Source organism: Schistocerca nitens, chromosome 4, assembly GCF_023898315.1.
Source record: "Schistocerca nitens isolate TAMUIC-IGC-003100 chromosome 4, iqSchNite1.1, whole genome shotgun sequence".
Classification (NCBI taxonomy): Eukaryota; Metazoa; Arthropoda; class Insecta; order Orthoptera; family Acrididae; genus Schistocerca; species Schistocerca nitens.
The window spans coordinates 921,418,491-921,438,035 of record NC_064617.1 but is presented as its reverse complement, the minus strand read 5'-3'; the positions used below and the strand labels follow the sequence as shown (position 1 = coordinate 921,438,035).

The following is a 19,545-nucleotide window of genomic DNA, read 5'->3' as shown; positions in this document are numbered from 1 at the left end:
AAGCTCTCCTGTGAACTTAGCAGAACTAGCACTGCTGGAAGAAAGGATATTGTGAAGACATGGCTTAGCCACAGCCTGGGGGATGTTTCCAGAATGATAATTGAAACTTTGTTAAATACCCTTCGTAGACATGGGTGCCAGTACTGATACCTTAGCATACATAAATGATTTTAAATTTAAATCAAACAGTGGAAAATCCGAGATGTAATGTATCAATATTGTGAAAAGGAAAGTAGCTACTCACCATATGGTGGAGATGCTGAGTTGCAGATAGGCATAACAGAAAGACTGTCACAAATATAGCTTTCAGCCAGTAAGGCCTTCCTGAAAATTAGACGACAAACATACACAGACACCCATGCAAATGCAACTCACACACACATGATGGCAGTCTCAGGCAACTGTGTCCACCCTGTGAACAACAGCACCAGTGCCTGATGGGAGTGGTGACTAAGTGGGGGTAAGGAGGAGGCTGGGGTGGGGAGAGGGAGGGATAGTAGGGTAGGGGGGCGGACAGTGATGTGCTGTTGGGGAGCACACAGGGATGAAGTAGAAAGAGTACGGCAGCTATGTGCAGTGGGGAAGTTAGACAGTGATTGGGGGGGGGGGGTGGTAGAGGAAAAGAGGAAAAGGAGAGAAGTAAAAAGACTGGGTGTGGTGTGGAGGAATGAGGGCTGTTGTGGAGTGCTGGAATGGGAACAGAGAAGGGACTCAATGGGAGAGGACAATGATTATCGAAGGTTGAGGCTAGGAGGGTTACTGAAATGTGGGACATATTGCAGGGATAGTTCCCATCTCCACATTTCAGAAAAGCTGGTGTTGTTGGGAAGGATCCATATGGCACAGGCTGTGAAGCAGTCATTGAAATGAAGGATGTCATGTTTGGCAGTGTGCTGAGCAACAGGGTGGTTCACTTGTTTCTTGGCCACAGTTTGTTGGTGACCATTGATGCAGACAGCTTGTTGTTGTCATGCCCACATAGAATGCGGCAAAGTGGTTGCAACTTAGTTTGTGGATCACATTACTGGTTTCGCAGGCAGCCCTGCCTTTGATGGGATAGGTGATGTTTGTAAACGGATTGGAGTAAGTGGTGGTGGGAGGTTGTACGGGACAGGTCTTACATCCAGGTCTATTCCGAGGTATGAGCCATGACAGGGTTGCCACAAGTTCTGGAAACCAGGGAATTTCAAACATGTCAGGGAAATATCTGAAAAAATCTCATTTCGTCTCAGTAGATGAAATGGTTTGTGTACTGAGATGTCATGCGTCGTCACTGGCTGGGTGCAGCTGAGTATGTGTGCCAATTCCCTACTCCCTCATTCTTAGTGCTTCTCCCCTTCCTACGACTCTCCTCAGCTGCAGTCAGTGCTGCCACCACTTCTCGCCACTAGCCTAGCAACTGCCGATGACATGCAGGGAGATGGGAAAACGGGGTGGGAGATCTGGGAAAAACCCGGGAATTTTTTAGAATTCCTGGAATTTTTCATTATTTTAGTTTTCAGTTAAATTTTTGTAATTTTGACTGGTAGGAAACTATACTCTAACAAAGGATATTACTGTATCCTGCTACTGCAGAATAATACTTCAACAATAAAACATAAACGAAAGAAAAAAATGAAAACAACTTAAATTGCAAAGGAAATGCGCCATATACAACGACACACAGTGCTCATGCAAGCGTCTGCCAACAGCAAAATGAGTCAAAGGCTTTAGGAAGACTATGCAATGCTTCATAACAACAAATTGCCTCCGATGAGTGTGAAGTCACAACTGTTTACATTAGATTCGTTTTCGAGTTACGAGCGGGCTCGTGCGCATGCGCAGTTGAGTCGTGTTTGAGTTAGATTCTCCCACTTCTGGCTACAGGAATGTGGCTGTTGGCTGTGCAAGCAGTCGCAGCAAGCATCTAGATGCTACCGGAAAAGGGGGCGCCAGATTCATATTTTTGAGGGAAAAAACTTGTTTCACAAAGCGCCTACATCCAGCGCACGTTTGTCTATCGATTATTCATAAGATTTTGAAACACTTCCCTGTTGGTTTTTGAACATTTTAAGTTGATTTCTGAATGAATTATAAGTTGATTCTTGAATTCGTGAAGTCTCTGTCAGAGATTCCTCGTTGCATCTAGAAATAAACTTTCCGCAGACAAAAGGGGACTGGACTATACGAGCTGAGCGGAGTAAAGCCGAACGGATGTGTGCCAATCGCTGTCTGATTATGTGGTTAATTGGGTTTGCGAATGACCAGCGTTGTTATAATTACTAGCAAAATCTATAGATTCAGACTACCAGAATGGAAATAAACGACTGACAGGAATAACAGGTGAGAAAGATTACGTATTATCTTCTCGGTGTATCCAAGAAAATGAAATTTTGACAGAAAATTTTTGGTCAGATCGCTATACTAGTAATGACCAGTTGTACAGTCCCCGACTAGCAGCCGCTTAAGTTCTATTTTGGAACTAACATGGAAAATGTGTTGTACGAACATTTAATAGCACCTAACTGGAAAATAATCATGGGATAACAAAACCTGTGATTCTGGCAGTGTTAGTGAAGTTAATCGTTGAACAAATTTTGACAGCCGGCCGCTGGTGGCCGAGCGGTTCTGGCGCTACAGTCTGGAACCGCGCGACCGCTTCGGTCGCAGGTTCGAATCCTGCCCCGGGCATGGATGTGTGTGTTGTCCTTAGGTTAGTTAGGTTTAAGTAGTTCTAAGTTCTAGGGGACTTATGACCTCAGCAGTTGAGTCCCATAGTGCTCAGAGCCATTTGAACCATTTTTTTGACAATGGCAGGAATAGGTACACAATTGGTGATGACAAGATTGTTTGTTAGAACGAGGAAGGAGAAGAAAAGGGGACATCGCATAAATTATGGAAGAATAAGACAATTCCAAATTTATATAAAAATTTCGTAGTATTACTTTTCGATTTCATGCTTGAGAAACTGATGTGTATGAATGAAATGTGAAACTATTTTGTAACATAAAGCTTTTTGCTTGTAGTGGGCCTAATAGGCATTTGATTTGGTACTTCGTGAATTATATTCTGTGTTGTTATAAAAATGGACATTTGTGCCAAAACAGTCTTGTTTATTTAGTGTGTGTTACAAAATTGCTGCTATATTAGAAAGGCCTATTTTATTTTATCTAGCAGACAGTGACAAAATAGACGTAATCAGATCTAGAAACCACACCGGTATTATTTGTATTAACAGCTTTTTCAGTATTAGATAACGACATTTCCATTTTTCATGTAGCAAAACGTTTGAGGAACTTTGATGAGGTAATAGATTGTTTCACAGAAAGGAAAGCACACCATGTAAAGCTGTAGCAAGATTAGAGAGGAGAAAAAAAATATATATACTAGGAGCTAAGGATTGAAGAAATGCGTAATTTCTTGTTTATCTCTTGTCTTTATTGGTTTTGTGTATCCTATATTTAATTTTATATCACACAAAACAGCAAGTTATTAGCTAATAGGCAATAAAGAGTGCAAATTTTCTGAAGAGTTCTTGTTCTCCCGATTACAAATAATCCCATCCGCTATTAATTGCGAGATTTTTTTAGAGGGGCAGGCTGTCAAACCGGCCGACTGGGAGCAGGAAAGGCACCACAGGACATTTCAATTTCCACTGTCCTGAATATAGTTTGATGGCATCCATTACAAAATATCCACGTTTTAATTCCACACATCAAAATACAGTGATGTGCAGTAGAAGATTGCTTTATGAAGAGACATGGCACTGCACTTGTGCACACTGAAGACCAAATAATATGTCTTAACATTTCGTCAAACACGTGTTTTTTTATGTTTCAGACTTTTCAGAAAGATATGCACTACAAGATGAACATATTTTTGAAAAATCGATTTTTTTAGTATTGACCCGGTTTGCAAATATCGTAGATCCGGGGCTGATGTGCAGAGCAGTCTGAGTTATAGTGGGTAGTCTCCACGTGACCCGTGTTTACATTTAGTGATTTTGCTGTTTCCCCCTCGTTTACTCTCACGTCAAATGAAAACAAAATGTATGTCTGTGGCTGGCAGCTATCAAATGAATTAAAATGCATTCACATAATTACGGAAGGCGAAAATATGTCATTAGTTTCAGATTCCATTTTATTTCCTCTTTTCTGACAGTCAAGCATTAATCGCCTTGCGGAACAATGAAGTTATTTTTGTCTGTTTGCTAAAGAAATTTGACTTTTATGAACTTTTTCCGCAGAGGCAGTCAATGTATTTTAAACGAAATGTTTAATTCCACAGTACTGGCTAGTTTCAGCTGTTCGCTGCATTTCAAATGCACGTTTTCATCTTCTAGCACATATGGCATTTTGCGATAATAAAGAACCAAACATGAGATAATACAGTACCGGTGCTCCGAGAAAATTTACATCCCGAAAACCACACTGAAAAGCTTAATATCAAGTCGAGGTCTATTTCATTGGGAATCTGGATATACGAATGTGCATTTTAAGTATGCACTTTAAATGTGCACATTTTAGTATGGTTCACGAAATTCTGATGTCTTGTTTCTTTTATGACATAATGTATGATCTTTTAATATTTTACACGTACGTACATACTGGCTTCCTACGTCATGATAGCTGCGCAAGCGCGGTGTTGCCTGTTATGTGCGCTCTCTGGCAACTGCTGAAACGAACCTATTTCTAACAGGTCGCAGGAAAATATTGTGAATGGTTGTTTGAAAAGAGTCACTTACAAAGTAAATATCCTTTTACGTAAGTTGAACTATGTGTGAGAATGTACCATGAATTTATTAAATCACAGAGTGTTTGACTCATTTAAAAATCAGCTCTGTGATGACGAGCCATTTAGAAGAATTTCGAACCCTGAAGATCAGACCTTTACGTCATTATTAAAAATTTTACTGGCACATTTGTGTGACATATCTTAAGTGTAACACGCAAAAAAGATCAACATTATATGCGAAAGCGTACAGGGTTATTACAAATGATTGAAGCGATTTCACAGCTCTACAATAACTTTATTATTTGAGATATTTTCACAATGCTTTGCACACACATACAAAACCTCAAAATGTTTTTTTAGGCATTCACAAATGTTCGATATGTGCCCCTCTAGTGATTCGGCAGACATCAAGCCGATAATCAAGTTCCTCCCACACTCGGCGCTGCATGCCCCCATCAATGAGTTCGAAAGCATTGTTGATGCGAGCTCGCAGTTCTGGCACGTTTCTTGGTAGAGGAGGTTTAAACACTGAATCTTTCACATCACTATGCGTGAAACTTGCCCGCACGCGTTCAACCGTTTCTTCGCTCACTGCAGGCCGACCCATTGATTTCCTCTTACAGAGGCACCCAGAAGATTTAAACTGCACATACCATCGCCGAATGGAGTTAGCAGTTGGTGGATCTTTGTTGAACCTCGTCCTGAAGTGTCATTGCACTGTTATGACTGACTGATGTGAGTGCATTTCAAGCACGACATGCTCTTTCTCGGCTCCTGTCGCCATTTTGTCTCACTGCGCTCTCGAGCGCTCTGGCGGCAGAAACCTGAAGTGCGGCTTCAGCCAAACAAAACTTCATGAGTTTTTCTACGTATCTGTAGTGTGTCGTGACCATATGTCAATGAATGGAGCTACAGTGAATTTATGAAATCGCTTCAATCATTTGTAATAGCCCTGTAGCTTCTCTTGCAGCTTATTAACCTTAGAGACAAATATTATATGTGAAAGCTTTGCTTTTATTGCAGCAACACTATGTATATTAAACTATCAACTTTCCCTGTTTGTGTGTTCGCGCTACTCAACAGTGATGTTGCTGTTGGTTGACTAGATCATGTGTCCTATGCTCTCAATATCCGCCGCCATCGGCTGGCGAGATAACGTGACATAACCTATGACTGGCTTACAAACGCGCATCACAATCTCGATTTCAATGATTCAGAAAGTAACAGGCGATGTTTGGTGCAATTCCAACGTATACTTTCGTAATACGAAAATACGCAGCGTACAAGTTGCTGCACATCAAAGATATTTCCAAAACATGTCTTTTTCCCTGAGTTTCGTTTTTTAAAGTGCCGGGAAATTCTACGCCTGTGTATAACACCATAACCATTCAAAGGATTAATAGGGAAAATATACTGTCACTCAACATGGAAAACGAGTGTTTTCACCCAGGAGAAAGTGTATTAACCAGGAAATCCGGGAAAAATCCAGGAATTTTTTTTTCCTTGTCCGCGTATACACCCTGGAAAAGTGGTTTGTTGGGATCTGATTGTCATAGTTTGTTGACACAGCAGCCAGAGATGGTGGTCATGTACGCATGAGTTGTGTCTGAGGGACTGTGTGAATGTGTGAATGTTCTTGTCTTCTGACAAAGGTTATGGCAGAAAATTTAGTTGTGAGAGTGTGATTGTCTTTTCTATGTGCCTCTTTGCGAGTCAACAATCAACTTTACAGTGAGTTGCTTATTCTCATTGGTATTGATTCTCAGAGTATTTGCGCAAGTTATCATTGCATGGCTTGATCAATGTGATCTCATTTCATCAACATGGTGTCGTGAAACATAAATAGCAGGCCACACTGGTGAACTTCCATGACAGGCCTAAACCACTTGCCATATCTATGGACCCCCCAGGGGCTCAGCATTCATTTGCTGGGTACGGGCTTGGCGACCCCGGGGTTCCTGAGCTGGGGACTGGTAAGCGCCGCGAGTCCTCTGTCACCATAAGCTCTGGGCATACTTCAAAGACCACTGTGTGGCGCAGCGGTGGAATGTTGTGTGTCTCAGGGAGTGGGGATCTTGGCTTGACCGCCCGGATCGCGAGGATGGAATATACCTCTATAAACAACCCCTCAATCTCAAGGTGTGCTGCGCGCTGATGAGATGCATGGCTGTTGAGGTGGAACAGTCGTTAGCGGGCAACCTCTGGGGAACCTGCCGCACCTCAGTTGTATAAGGCTTACCTAGGCACGCGGGGCTCTGTCTAGGTGGACTTGTAGTTCCCTAGCTGCTCGTGAGACCGAGATGGATCCTTCGAAATCCTCTTTTCTTCCTCCCAGCGGAAAGGGTGGGCCGCTGGAAGGTTCTAACACCCAGTCTCTTAAGAGGGCTCGTGCAGTCAGTCCCCCTGACTCCGGCACTTCTTTGACAAGTCCAGTCTTAGGTAACAGAATGCATTCTGGTAATCCGAATGTGTTTCTCATTGTGAAACGGAAGGAGGGTAGTTTCGAGAAGGTTTCGCCCTTCTATATACAAAAGGGATTGGAGGGAATCTGTGGCTCCTTAAAATCGGTGAAGCGCTTACGTAATGGGACCTTGCTAGTGGAAACTTCCACTTCCCAGCAAGCGACTAAACTTCAGTCTGCTAAATGCCTTGGAGAGTATGCCATAGACACTGAACTGCACAGCACCTTGAACTACAGCAAAGGTGTTGTGATGTGCCGGGATCTAGTTGACATTCCCAAGGAAGAACTGCAACGTGAGTGGGCTCCAGCAGGTATCGTTGATGTTCAACATATCATGAGGAGGGTTGATGGCAATCTTGTCAAATCCGACTCCTTTATTCTAACCTTCAGTAGCACGAAACTTCCTGAACATGTGAAAGCTGGCTTTCTTCGCCTTAGTGTGAGGCCTTATTTCCCAAAACCAATGCGCTGTTTCAAATGCCAGCGTTTTGGGCATACCACCTTAGGATGCAAAGGCGATGCGACTTGTGGCAACTGTGGTAAAGTTGCTCATGACGGAGTTGGTTGCTCCTCTCCAGCCAAATGTATCAATTGCTCTGGGAACCACCCTGTTTGGAGTAGGGACTGCCGAATATTTTTAGAGGAACGCAAAGTCCAGGAAATAAAAACAACTCAGCGTATCCCCTATGGTGAGGCCAAGAAGATCTTTAAGTCAATGCAACCTCCCACATTTGCTACATCTTTTGCCTCCCTGGTTCAGAAGCCTACTCCAAAAGTCGATGCCTCCACGCAGACAGAGGTGGTGAGTGTTGGCACTAATACATGGAGCTGTCAGTGCACTTGCAACGCAGCCAGTGTTTCAGAGCCAGTAGCCCCTATTCGAATGGCAGACAAAGGTACAGTGGCGAACTTGGGCCAGCCCCTGACGCCTCCAACAGCTGAGGATGTTCCGAAGCCCAGTACAGCCATTACCACTCCCACATCAGCTCCCCCAAAGCCCACCAAACTGCAGAAAGCTCCCATACAGCAGCAACAGCGGGTCAAATCCCGTAGTAAACCGTCTGACCATGCAGATGTTGTTTTCCGTGAGGCTTCATCTGACTCTTCCCCAGAGTTGATGGAATCCGATGTATGTGTGGGGAAATCATCTCGCCCCACGCCTGCCCCTCCACCTGCTGCAGTCTCCCCGCCCCGTCGGAGAGACAGGATGAAGGTGCTACCCCCATCATAGATGGTTCCCATACTTCAGTGGAACTTGCAAGGGTTCAGGACGCATGTAGAGGAACTTCGTCTACTATCGCAGGGTAGACCACTGTGTCTCTGTCTCCAGGAGACTTATTTCCATCCATCAAACTCCCCTGAGATACGAGGCTATACACTCCACAAAAAGGACGACCTGCGTGGAGAGAGAGCTAGAGGAGGCGTAGGTATTTTCGTCAGCACGGACTGCCCCTCCTCACCTCTCTCACTTAAGACGACTTTACAGGCCGTCGCTGTGTCTGTGCACGTGCGTCATCCATTGACTGTATGCTCGCTTTACTTGCCCCCACATGATGCACTTGATGAAGTGGCCCTCACCGACCTTCTTACACAGCTCCCCCAGCTTTTCATTATTTTATGGTGATTTTAATGCCCACAATGTGCTTTGGGGCTCTGCAATTACCTGCCCCAGGGGTAGAGCAATTGAGAGGCTTCTCCTGTCATCCTGCGCCTACTTGCTCAATGGAGGACAGAGTACTCATTTCTGCACAGCGACTGGGTCGTTCTCTGCCATTGATCTCTCGCTTTGCTCTCCAGCTCTTGCCCCCAGTGCTCACTGGGAAGTAGTCGCTGACCTGCACGGCAGTGATCATTTCCCAATCTGGATTCACCTGCCAGATGGTCTGGGCCCCGAAAAGAGACCACCACGATGGGTGCTCAGTGGAGCTGACTGGACACTTTATAGCCAGTTGGCCCAATTCGAACACTGTGCGAATGTTGAGGTGTGGGTGGATCATATTACCAAAACGGTCCACCACGCCACTGCAACATCCATTCCACAGACCACAGGCCACCGGCCACCGGAAGAGGCCACCTGTGCCTTGGTGGAGTGCCGAATGCCGCTCTGCAATCAGGACGAGGCGTGCAGCTCTGCGTCGGTTCAAGTCTCGGCTGACTGCTGAGAATCTTGCAGCCTTTCGGGTGGCGAGGGCAAGATGTCGCCGCATTATTCGTGAGAGCAAGAAGAGGTCATGGCAACAGTTCCTGAACACCATTAATCGTTCCACCAACAGTTCCATTGTGTGGGAGACCATCAGGAGAATTTCTGGCAGAGGAGGGAGGTGCCTCATAGCTGCTGTAATGAATAACGGCACTCTCCACACGGATCCGCGAGACATTGCCCAGACTATGGCAGCGTATTTTGCCACAGTTACTGCAACAACCAGTCAGGATCCAGGTTTCCAGCGCCATAGAGCCGTTGCTGAGAGATGTAGTCTGGACTTCCAGTCCACTTCTCATGAAATTTACAACTGCCCATTTTCTATGTGGGAGCTGGATTCTGCATTGTCTGGAGCTCGTGACACATCCCCTGGTCACGACAGGATCCATTACAGTATGCTATGGCACCTCACAATGCGCAACAGGGATATCCTCCTCGCACTTTTTAATGCCATTTGGGCGTCGGGTCGCTTTCCTGACGCGTGGCGTGAGGCAGTTTTAATCCCTTTTTTAAAACCTGGGAAAGACCGCACGAGCCCAAGTAGCTACCGTAGTGTTGCCCTCACTAGTTGCATAGGGAAGACCTTGGAGCGGATGGTCAACCGCCGCCTTGTCTGGATGTTACAATCCCGGCAACTCCTTAGTCGCTTTCAGTGTGGGTTCAGGAGGTTTCGTTCCACCTTCGATAACGTTGCCCTCCTGGAGGCGGCAATACAACAAGCTTTCCTACGCCGTCATCACCTTCTAGGTGTATTTTTTGACATCGAGAAGGCCTACGATACCACTTGGAGGCGTCTCATCCTGGAGCAGCTTCACGAATGGGGTTTTCGTGGTTGTCTTCCTCTTTTTATTCAGTCTTTCCTCTCGCCACGATATTTTAGATACCGAATTGGTGATGTCCTGTCTGATCGCTTTGCGCAGGAGAACGGTGTCCCTCAGGGTAGCGTTTTAAGTGTGGCTCTCTTTGCCATCGCTATTAATAGCATTACGTCCATAGTGAAAAGCCCTGTCCAGTGTTCTTTGTTTATGGATGATTTCTCTTTGTTTTGCTCTTCTTCAAGCCTTGCAACGACAACTCGTCAGTTGCAACTTACGATTAGGCGTTTGGATGACTGGGCGCAGAAGAGTGGTTTTAAGTTTTCCACCGAGAAGTCTGTATGTGTTCTTTTTAACCGTTCTCGTTCGATTTTAACCTTTCCTGAGTTGAGGATGAGGGACACTATTCTTACTTTTAAAGACACGGTGAGATTTCTGGGGCTCATTTTTGACTCGAATCTCACGTGGTTACCTCATCTTAAAGACCTGAAATGGCGGTCACTTAAGGCTTTAAGTATTTTAAAATGTCTTAGCCACAGTACATGGGGAGCTGACAGGACTTGTCTGCTCCAGTTTTACAGGGCGTTTGTGCGATCTCGGCTCGATTATGGGTGCACGGTGTATGGGTCAGCGAGGCCTTCTTACTTAAAGTTGTTGGACGTTGTGCACCATGAAGGGCTTCGGTTGGCCACTGGGGCATTCCGAACTAGCCCCATACCAAGCCTCTGTGCAGAGGCTGGTGAACTGCCACTTCATATGCGGCGACGGCTACTTACAGTGCGCCAGGCATATAAAACTTTGTCCACACCATATACCCCTGCATACCATACCGTTGCTCAGCCTCCTCTGGCACGATTGTTTCATAACTGGCAACGTGCGATGCAGCCCTATGGGATTCGCGCACAGGATTGCCTCGGTGCGATGTCTATGGCTGGTCTTCATGTTTTACGTCGCGGTTGGAGCAGATCTCCACCTTGGCTCCTCCGGAGACCCAAACTTATTTTAGATTTGACTAATTTTAAGAAAGATGGCACACCAGATTTTACGTTCCAATCTCTGTTTTTTAACATTTGAGATGTGCATCACGGTTTCACTGTCGTTTATACTGATGGTTGCAAACAGGAGACTTTCCTTGGCTGTTCTGTGGTGTTCCGTGATCATGTTACCCGGATTCGCCTCCCTGCTGAATATACCGTTTTCGCAGCGGAACTCCACGCGATCCTGAAGGCACTGGAGCAGATGCATCGTGTTCGGGGCGATCGATTTCTTCTCTGCTCCGATTCTCTTAGTGCCTTACAATCACTGCAGAACCTATACCCGACTGAGGAGATGGTCCAGCTGATACATGACCAACTGTACTTGCTCCAACAGCGGGGCAAAGAGGTATCCTCCTGCTGGGTGCCTGGTCATGTCGGCATATGGGGCAATGAACAGGCTGATCGGGCTGCCAAGGAGGCCTGCAGAGAGCAGGATGTGGTCCAGTGTCCTATCCCCTGCAGTCAGTCATCGCTGCACTCCACAGGAAGTGCATGGAGTTGTGGGAGGACGAATGGCTGGCGGTGACGGCCAATAAACTGCGGTCGGTAAAGTCAACCACTCGGCCGTGGCGTTCCTCCTGCCGGTTGCTCAGGCGGGAAGAGGTGGCCCTCACACGTCTTCGGATCGGGCACTGTCCTCTGACACATAGCTATTTATTACGGCGGGAGGATCCTCCGTTTTGTGATGCTTGTGGTGTGCACATCTCTGTCTGGCACATTTTAACAGACTGCATTTTATACCATGATGCAAGGGCAGAAGCACAAGTTGATGGGGATCTGCCTTGTGTTTTAGCTAACGATGAGACGTGTGTGTCTAGGGTTTTTAAGTTTTGTGATGTGTCTGGACTCTGGCCTAAACTTTTAGGCTGGAGGTTTTAGTGTATTGCAGAGTGGCTGACTCCTCCCTTTTTTCTTTGCGGTCAGCCAGCCACTTCCATCTGCTAAATTGTTTTAGCTCCCTCTACCATTTTCTTCCTGTGTTGTCCATGTTTTACTGCTGACGCCCTGCTTCATCCCACGCTTCGGTGTGGGTGAGCACATATTTTTCAATGATTGTTCCCCATGTTTTATGTTCCGTTTTATGTAAATGTTCTGAGGTTTTTTTTTTTTTTGACACCCGTCTCACTACGATACTGAACGGGCGCTGAAGACCTTGCTGTCGTGCGCCCACAAAACCCCTCTACTACTACTACTACTACTACTACTACTACTACTACTACTATATCTATGGGTACCTGTAATGGATAGGGCCTGCTGATCTGAAGCCCGTCGTTTCCCACTAATGTGCAAGCCCTGACCATGGGATGTAGTCTCACCAATCTGTCTGCAGTCCGGGTCTGTTTGTGTGTGGCATAAGGTGGCGGATTTTCATGGTTTATCCAAGGACCCAGGACTGCAGTGTTCCTTGGCAGGCAAGAGGTCATGGATAATGGATTTCAGGAATTGCGACTGTCTCAACGCTAGTGCTTCGTTTTATAGATATTTTATTTATTCTAGTACACTTTGGCACTTAGAAAAGAATTTATATATTAGAAAGTATGGATGATAAGAAGAAGAAAATTATGGCAGTCACTGGCAGCTTGTACGCTATGTACTCATATATTTCTCGAAAGAAAAATCACTAAATACCTGTAAAATAATAGGTATAACACAGTGACTAATAACTGACAATAAGAACATAGTAGTACCAACATTTTATTGGTGGTCACCCGTAGTGTTTTGTTTTATTGAAGTAAAATAACAACAGTGGTCTTAATGAAACACATATACCATTTGCCTTGTTTTCTCCATCTAAAAACAGTTCATTACATGAGCAGACGCCCAGGAGATCCAGGTAAAGGAAAAAGTTCCTTACCTGGTCGCTCACAAGTTACTGGCTAGTCACAAACCCTCTTTTCTTCTGTCTGGCACTTACAATAATGTTCTTGCTACATCTCACTCCATGAAGGACATGGCCATGCAGACATGTGACCTCAAATTCAGCTCTGGACTTTGAATTGTTAGCCTCATTCCGTTTAGGTTTCGTAGACATGTCACCCAGTGTCATGGTAGCATTGCAGACCCTTTGTCCAACTGTGCAACAAGCCATCAAACTCTCGCCTCACGGGCAACGTCACCAGGTACACAACCAGGAGGGCAGAAAGGACAAAAGGACTACTTCCGTGAAGACTTCATACGTCCCTACAGCCAACCAACACTTGAGTCTTCCTCTGCTAACTGGAAAGGCTTGAAGAAGTCCAATAAAGGCAAATGGTCTTCTCCTTCACCGACTTGAATATCGTCTTCAGTGGTGTCGCCATATGATACCTTTGCCCGGCTGTCCTCCATGTCGCCGGTGCACATCACCAACTCTTTTTGTGCATTAGACTCTGTAGGCCAACAACAGAAGAAAGCCAATGCTTCTGTGGACCTCATGGAGCAGGATCCTCCTGCCTCTGTGCCCTGTAGCAGCGAGTCTTCACAGGTTGGCACTCGGCAGCCGCCAAGGTGACACCCCTTCATTTTTTCCTCATCTTGACTCTCCTTGAATGGAACATTCACCTTTTCCTTCCTCACTTGACCTTTTCCCTTTGTACCAGTTACTTCCGTCCGCCACAAGGGCCAACTTCCTCCAGCTTATTGGGCAGCTACCTCACCCATTTCTGCTGCCCGGTGACTTTAATGCACACCACCCCATTTGGCGCTCTCCCAGAACCTGTCTGAGAGGTGCCCTCTTGGCTGGTCTTCTTAATCAACTCAACCTCTTCTGCCTTAGCACTGGAGCACTCACTTTCCTTTCTGACTCCTTGCACACCTGTTCCCATTTGGACCTATCCTTCTGCACTGCCCATCTTGCCCATCATCTCGAGTGGTCTGCTCTTTCTGGCACCTACTTGAGTGACCATTTCCCGTGAGCTCTCTGTTTGCTGACTCCTACCTCATCTCCGTGCACACTGACGACCTTCGATGAACATGATTTCCCCAGTTACGATGACCAGGTGGAATATCTTACAAATGTTATCCTTACCATCACACTTCCTCTTTACCACTCCATGTCCTGGTCCCTTGGTGGACTGAGGCGTGCCACGACGCAATTTGCTCACAGAGATGTGCTCTCCGTGTTTTTAACCATCATCCTACGATGGTATTCACTATAAATAGATGCATGCATAGTGTTGTCCCATTCTTCAGGATAACAAAAAAGCTAGCTGGATTTCATTCACTAGTTTTTTTAACAGTTCCATCCCCTCTTCCGTCTTGTGGGCTAATGCCTGAACGCTCTCTGGGACCAAGATCCATTCCCCAATTTCTGGCCTGAGAGTAGCAGACGACGTTACCGTGGACCCTATTGCTATCTCCAACACCTTGTGCCACCATTTTGCAGAAATTTTGAGCTCCTCCCACTATCACCTGCCTTCCTCCACTGAAACCGAGTGGAGTAGGCTCGGGCGATACCCTTCTCTTGTCAGAACCGTTAGTGTTATTACAATGCTGCCTTTACTATGAGGGAGCCAGACCACGCTCTCACTTCATCCTGATCCTCTGCCACAGAGCCAGATGCTGTTCACATTCAGGTGTTGCAGCAACTTTCTCTCATGGGCCAGCAGTTTATTCTTCATACATTTAACCACATCTGGGCAGAGGGCACGTTTTCCAGATGCTGGTGTGAAGCTACTGTCATACACATACCTAAGCCTGGTGAGGACAAACATCTTCCTTCTAGCTACCACCCCATCTCTCACGAGCTGTGTTTGCGTTTGAGGAGCATATGGTTCAGCCCGGTTGGTATGGTGGCTTGAGTCTTGCAATTTACTGACCACTGCACAGTGTAGATTTTGAGCGCACCGTTCTGCAGTTGACCACCATTTACTTTGTTGACCCATGTCATTAATGGTTTTCTGTGGAAATCCCAGACCAGGCATTGTTTTTCGATTTGGAGAAAGCCTACAACACTTGCTGGAAGACTGGTATCCTCCAAACTCTCTACACATGGGAATTTGTGGCCACCTGCCCCGTTTCGTAGAGGAATTTTTAAAAGACAGAGTTTTCAAGGTTTTCTCCTTTGTCAGGCACCTTTATCCAGGAAAACAGTGTGCCTCAAGGTTCTGTTCTGAGTGTCGTCCTCTTTGCTATCGCTATTAACCCTATAATGGCCTGTCTCTCACCCGTCATCTCCGGCTGCCTTTTTGTTGAAGATTTTGTCATCTATTGCATTTCTTCACAGACCTGTCTCATTGAGCAGCGTATCCAGCGATGTCTCAATCGTCTTTACTCATGGACCATCGACAATGGCTTTTGTTTTTCCACTGACAAAACCATTTGTATGAATTTCTGGCAGCGCAGTTGGTTTCTCCCACCATCTTTACATCATGGGCTTGTTTGCTCTTCCATTCATTGAAACTACGGAATTCTTCGGGATCTTGCTTGATAGGAAACTCTCTTGGTCTTGCTTGTCCATTTGAAACTAGACTATGGGTTCTTTGTTTATGCATCTGCATGTCTGTCTCTCTTACGCCGTCTCAATACTAGCTACCATCGTGGCATCCGTTTGGCCACTGGTGCCTTTTACAGTAGCCCTGTTTAGAGTCTGTATGCAGGAGTTGTCTTTCTCCTCAGTAGATATGTATGCCGTTTGTCTGCCATGTGTGGTCACCTACTCTGTACCTCCTCCTTTGATGATTCCTTCGATCGCCAATACGGGGCGCATCCCTCTTCTCTATTTCCTCCTGCAGTTTGCTTTCAGCTCTTGCTCCAGCCTATTAACTTCACGCTCCCTGCAGTTTTCCCGGTTGGTGTGAACCCTTCACCATCTTGGCTTCTTGTGGCAGCCCATGTTCACCTTGGCCTTCATTTGCTTCCTAAGGACACTACACCAGTATCACTCTATCAACTTCAGTTTCATGATCTTCACATAGAACTGTGTGATAGTACCTTTGTGTACACTGATGGCCCTCGGACTGACTGTGGTGTCAGATGTGCCTTCTTTATTGGCACCGACATTTTTCGGTCTCAGCTTCCGACACAATGCTCAGTATTTACAGCAAAGCTCCTCGCCCCGTATGAGGCCATGGAGTACACACGGTGACACAGTGTTTTCAATTGTGTCATCTGTGGAGCAGAGAGGCTTTGAACGGCGACGTTCGAAACCTCTCTGCTCTCTACACCGTCCATCCCTTAGTGCAACGGGTCCAAGAAAGCTTTCAATTTCTCATTCTTGATGGAGCCACTGTGATGTTCATGTAGATTCCCGGTTATGTTGGTCTGACAGGAAACGAGGTTTCTGACGTTGCTGTCAAGGCTGCAGTCCTTGTACTTGAGCCCACTAGTTCTTACATTCCCTCTGATGATCTCTGCATCCTGTCTGTCAGGAGGTGGTGTCGCTTTGGCATCGCCACAGGTCCTCCCTTCATGGGAATAAGCTGCGGGTTATTAAGCCTCTCCCAGTGGCTTGGATGACCTCCTCTCAGCTGTCCCACTGCGAGGAGGTCATTTTAACTAGGGTGCGTATTGGGCAGTACCATTTTTGCCATCGCCTTTTGTTAAGTGGTGCTCCCCCACCACTTTGTGCACATTGTGCCCAACCTATAACTGTCCACCATTTCTGGAGGGCATGCCCATTTTTTAACTGTTTATGTTCCTGCTTGCATTTGCAGTCTGAGTTATTGGCAGTTTTAGCGAACAACACGTGGGCTGTTGATTGTGTTTTACTTTTTAGCCTTCATAACAGTATGGCAAAGGCCATTTAATTTTTATTTATGGACCTCCATTTCTCTTTTGCGTGTTTTATAGACCTTTCACCATGGCCCTGTTTTTACCTGCCTTCTCTTCCATCATTGGGGATTGACAGTCTTTTTAACTCCTCTCTTCGTCTTCGTCTTCATGTTGCACAGTTTTGACATGGGCTTACATGACCCTAGTTGTTTTTGCACCCTAAAACAAAACTGAACAAAATGGGGGAGTCTTAATTTTTTTTAACTTTTATCTTTACTTTCCCTTGAGATCTCAGAATTTGTTAGGGAAAAATGCTAAAGCATTTCTGGAAATCGGGGAATTTCACTTGGGGAAACTTGTGACAACCCTGAATGAGGTAAGGGGTTGGTAAGAGAGGTTGTGTAGGGATTGACGAGTATATTGTGTAGGTTTGGTAGACGGTGGGACTGTGGGATGGGTAGAAAGTATAGTGGGCAGGACATTCCTCATTTCAGGGCACAACGAGAGGTAGTCGAAATCCTGGCAGAGAGTGTAATTCAGTTGCTCCAGTCCTGGGTAGTACTGAGTTACGAGGGGAATGCTCCTCTGTGGCTGGACATTGGGACTGTGTGATGTTTCTGTGTTCCCTGACTTGAATTCCCAATCATTTCTTTTTCCAGGTCATTCAAGAATGTTCGATGATGCGGGTCCACTGTGTCTTTACCGAGTGCAAGAAGTAATGTATCTACACTGATATTAATGTAACAAGACACTAAATACTGAGTCGTGCAGGTGACTGGTATGTGGTCATGCTCGTGATTAGTATTAATTCTTTGCTTTATTATCCATATGTATTCTGTGATGCTGAATGAGGCTTCCTTGCAGTAATGAATTCTTTGTTCCAGGTTCTGATTGGACTGTCCAGATTCCATTAAGAATTCCAGAACATTTTAGACTTCCTAGAACATTATGAAGATTAGAAACAGTCACTTTCACTGGAATCACGTCCACCACCACTTAGCAGATACTTATAAATATTGTCAGCAAGCTTTAAGAAACCACCCTTGTTTTCAGTAGTTGTAATAAGAATTTAAAACACAGACACATTCAGCAGTCAGTGATGAATATGTATGTTGCAAGAAGTATAGAGCACTTCTGTTTTCAACAATTTGTGACAGCTTATGCAGTATGCATATTTATCTTTGGTAATCTCTTACTATCTTCATTACCTTCATGTAATTCTTTTACTTGTAATCCCTTTGTTGTTTGAACAAGGAATTTTAATTTTGGTTGTAGATATTAAGATTCATTGCGCTCCAGTTCTGTGTTATTAGCTTGCCACAGTTTGTGGCATCACTGAGTAGGACATTCTTATAGTGTTTCAATATTGTTCATAAATTATTATTGCAATTACATATGTGTATCTGAAAGATATGAATTGTTAATTTATTGAACAGTTCTGTGATATGTTTCATTAGCCCTTTTGTAATATGCTTTATTATGTAGTGAAGACACTGTAGCCATTCAGAAAATGTTATGCCAACTACTGTCAAAGTGACATTGTTATTCTGTACAGAAGACATTTCTGTTCTAGTATAATTCCCTTTCTGGATCATAGAAGTCTGTTGTAGTTGACAGCTGATTGGCAAAATATTTGAATATTGACAGTCTCTGCCATGTTGCCCAAGATGGCCTACATAGGAACTTAAGCTATATTACTGAGTAATTCAGTGCCACTGTAAAAATTACAAAATATTGTGATGTTGGAACATAGAGGGTATGTTGTGATAAGTCTTTCAAATCTCTAATATTGATCTCCTTTTTAAAGAAAGTTATCTGAATAAAATAGGTTCAGTTATTTCTTGTATAATCTACTGAAGACAGGATTTCTTCTATTCGTGCCATGTGAGTATTTTGATGTTGTTTTCATGCAGGATTTGTTTTAAGGTTCTTAATGTTAAAATAAACATTCAAATAATATTGTCACACAATTTTCAGAGTTACTTGGTTACTGTTTTGTTCTGTGTAACATTTAATGCAGCTATGTAAATTCTTCGTAAATGATAAAAAAAAGGACTGTTTCTAATATTGGACACACAAGTGTTTGTGTGTACCCACAAGGAACTACTTAAAAAGATATTCTGAAAATGTACAAATTGCATTACACATCATCCATCTTTAACAAAACATTTTGATAAAATATTTTATCAGAGTCTAAGTAATGTGATATTTATGTATTATATATATCTAAATCTGTGAGTATATTTTTGTAGAGACTGTATGCAATTTAACAAAGAGAAAAGTATAAATCAAGCAGTTCTGCTTTTAAAGCTGTGCTTTGAAGTATTTATTTGGCTACTACTCATTACCTATGACCTTATTTATTGGTATGTATAATTGTCATACTGTTGGGCCAGGTGGTCTAGGAGTAAAGTATGTGCCTAGAAACCAAGAAGTCGCAGGATCAAATCGTGGTCAGTTTCAACTTAGTGATGTGAGGAGTCACCAGAAGCTACATTTGATAATAATAATTAATTATTGTCAGCATACTTCGCATCACCTCTAATTCAAAAGATCAGTCATGCAAATATAAGAAAATTGGTTTACAAAACATTAACAGTTTTTAACAAAAACATCTGACATAAAAAT

The 19,545-nt window shown here is 44.4% G+C and overlaps 1 protein-coding gene across 2 annotated transcripts in view; it reads left to right on the top strand.

The window, feature by feature from the left end:
* The window catches only part of LOC126253540 (F-box/LRR-repeat protein 4), a 181,884-nt gene extending 162,658 nt beyond the window's left edge, over window positions 1-19,226 (top strand). For both annotated transcript variants that reach the window (XM_049954932.1, XM_049954933.1), the window contains exons 13-14: window positions 17,577-17,695; window positions 17,802-19,226. The gene's annotated coding sequence lies outside the window, so the exon portion shown is untranslated. The remainder of the gene's footprint in view (window positions 1-17,576; window positions 17,696-17,801) is intronic.
* Window positions 19,227-19,545: the final 319 nt, after the last annotated feature.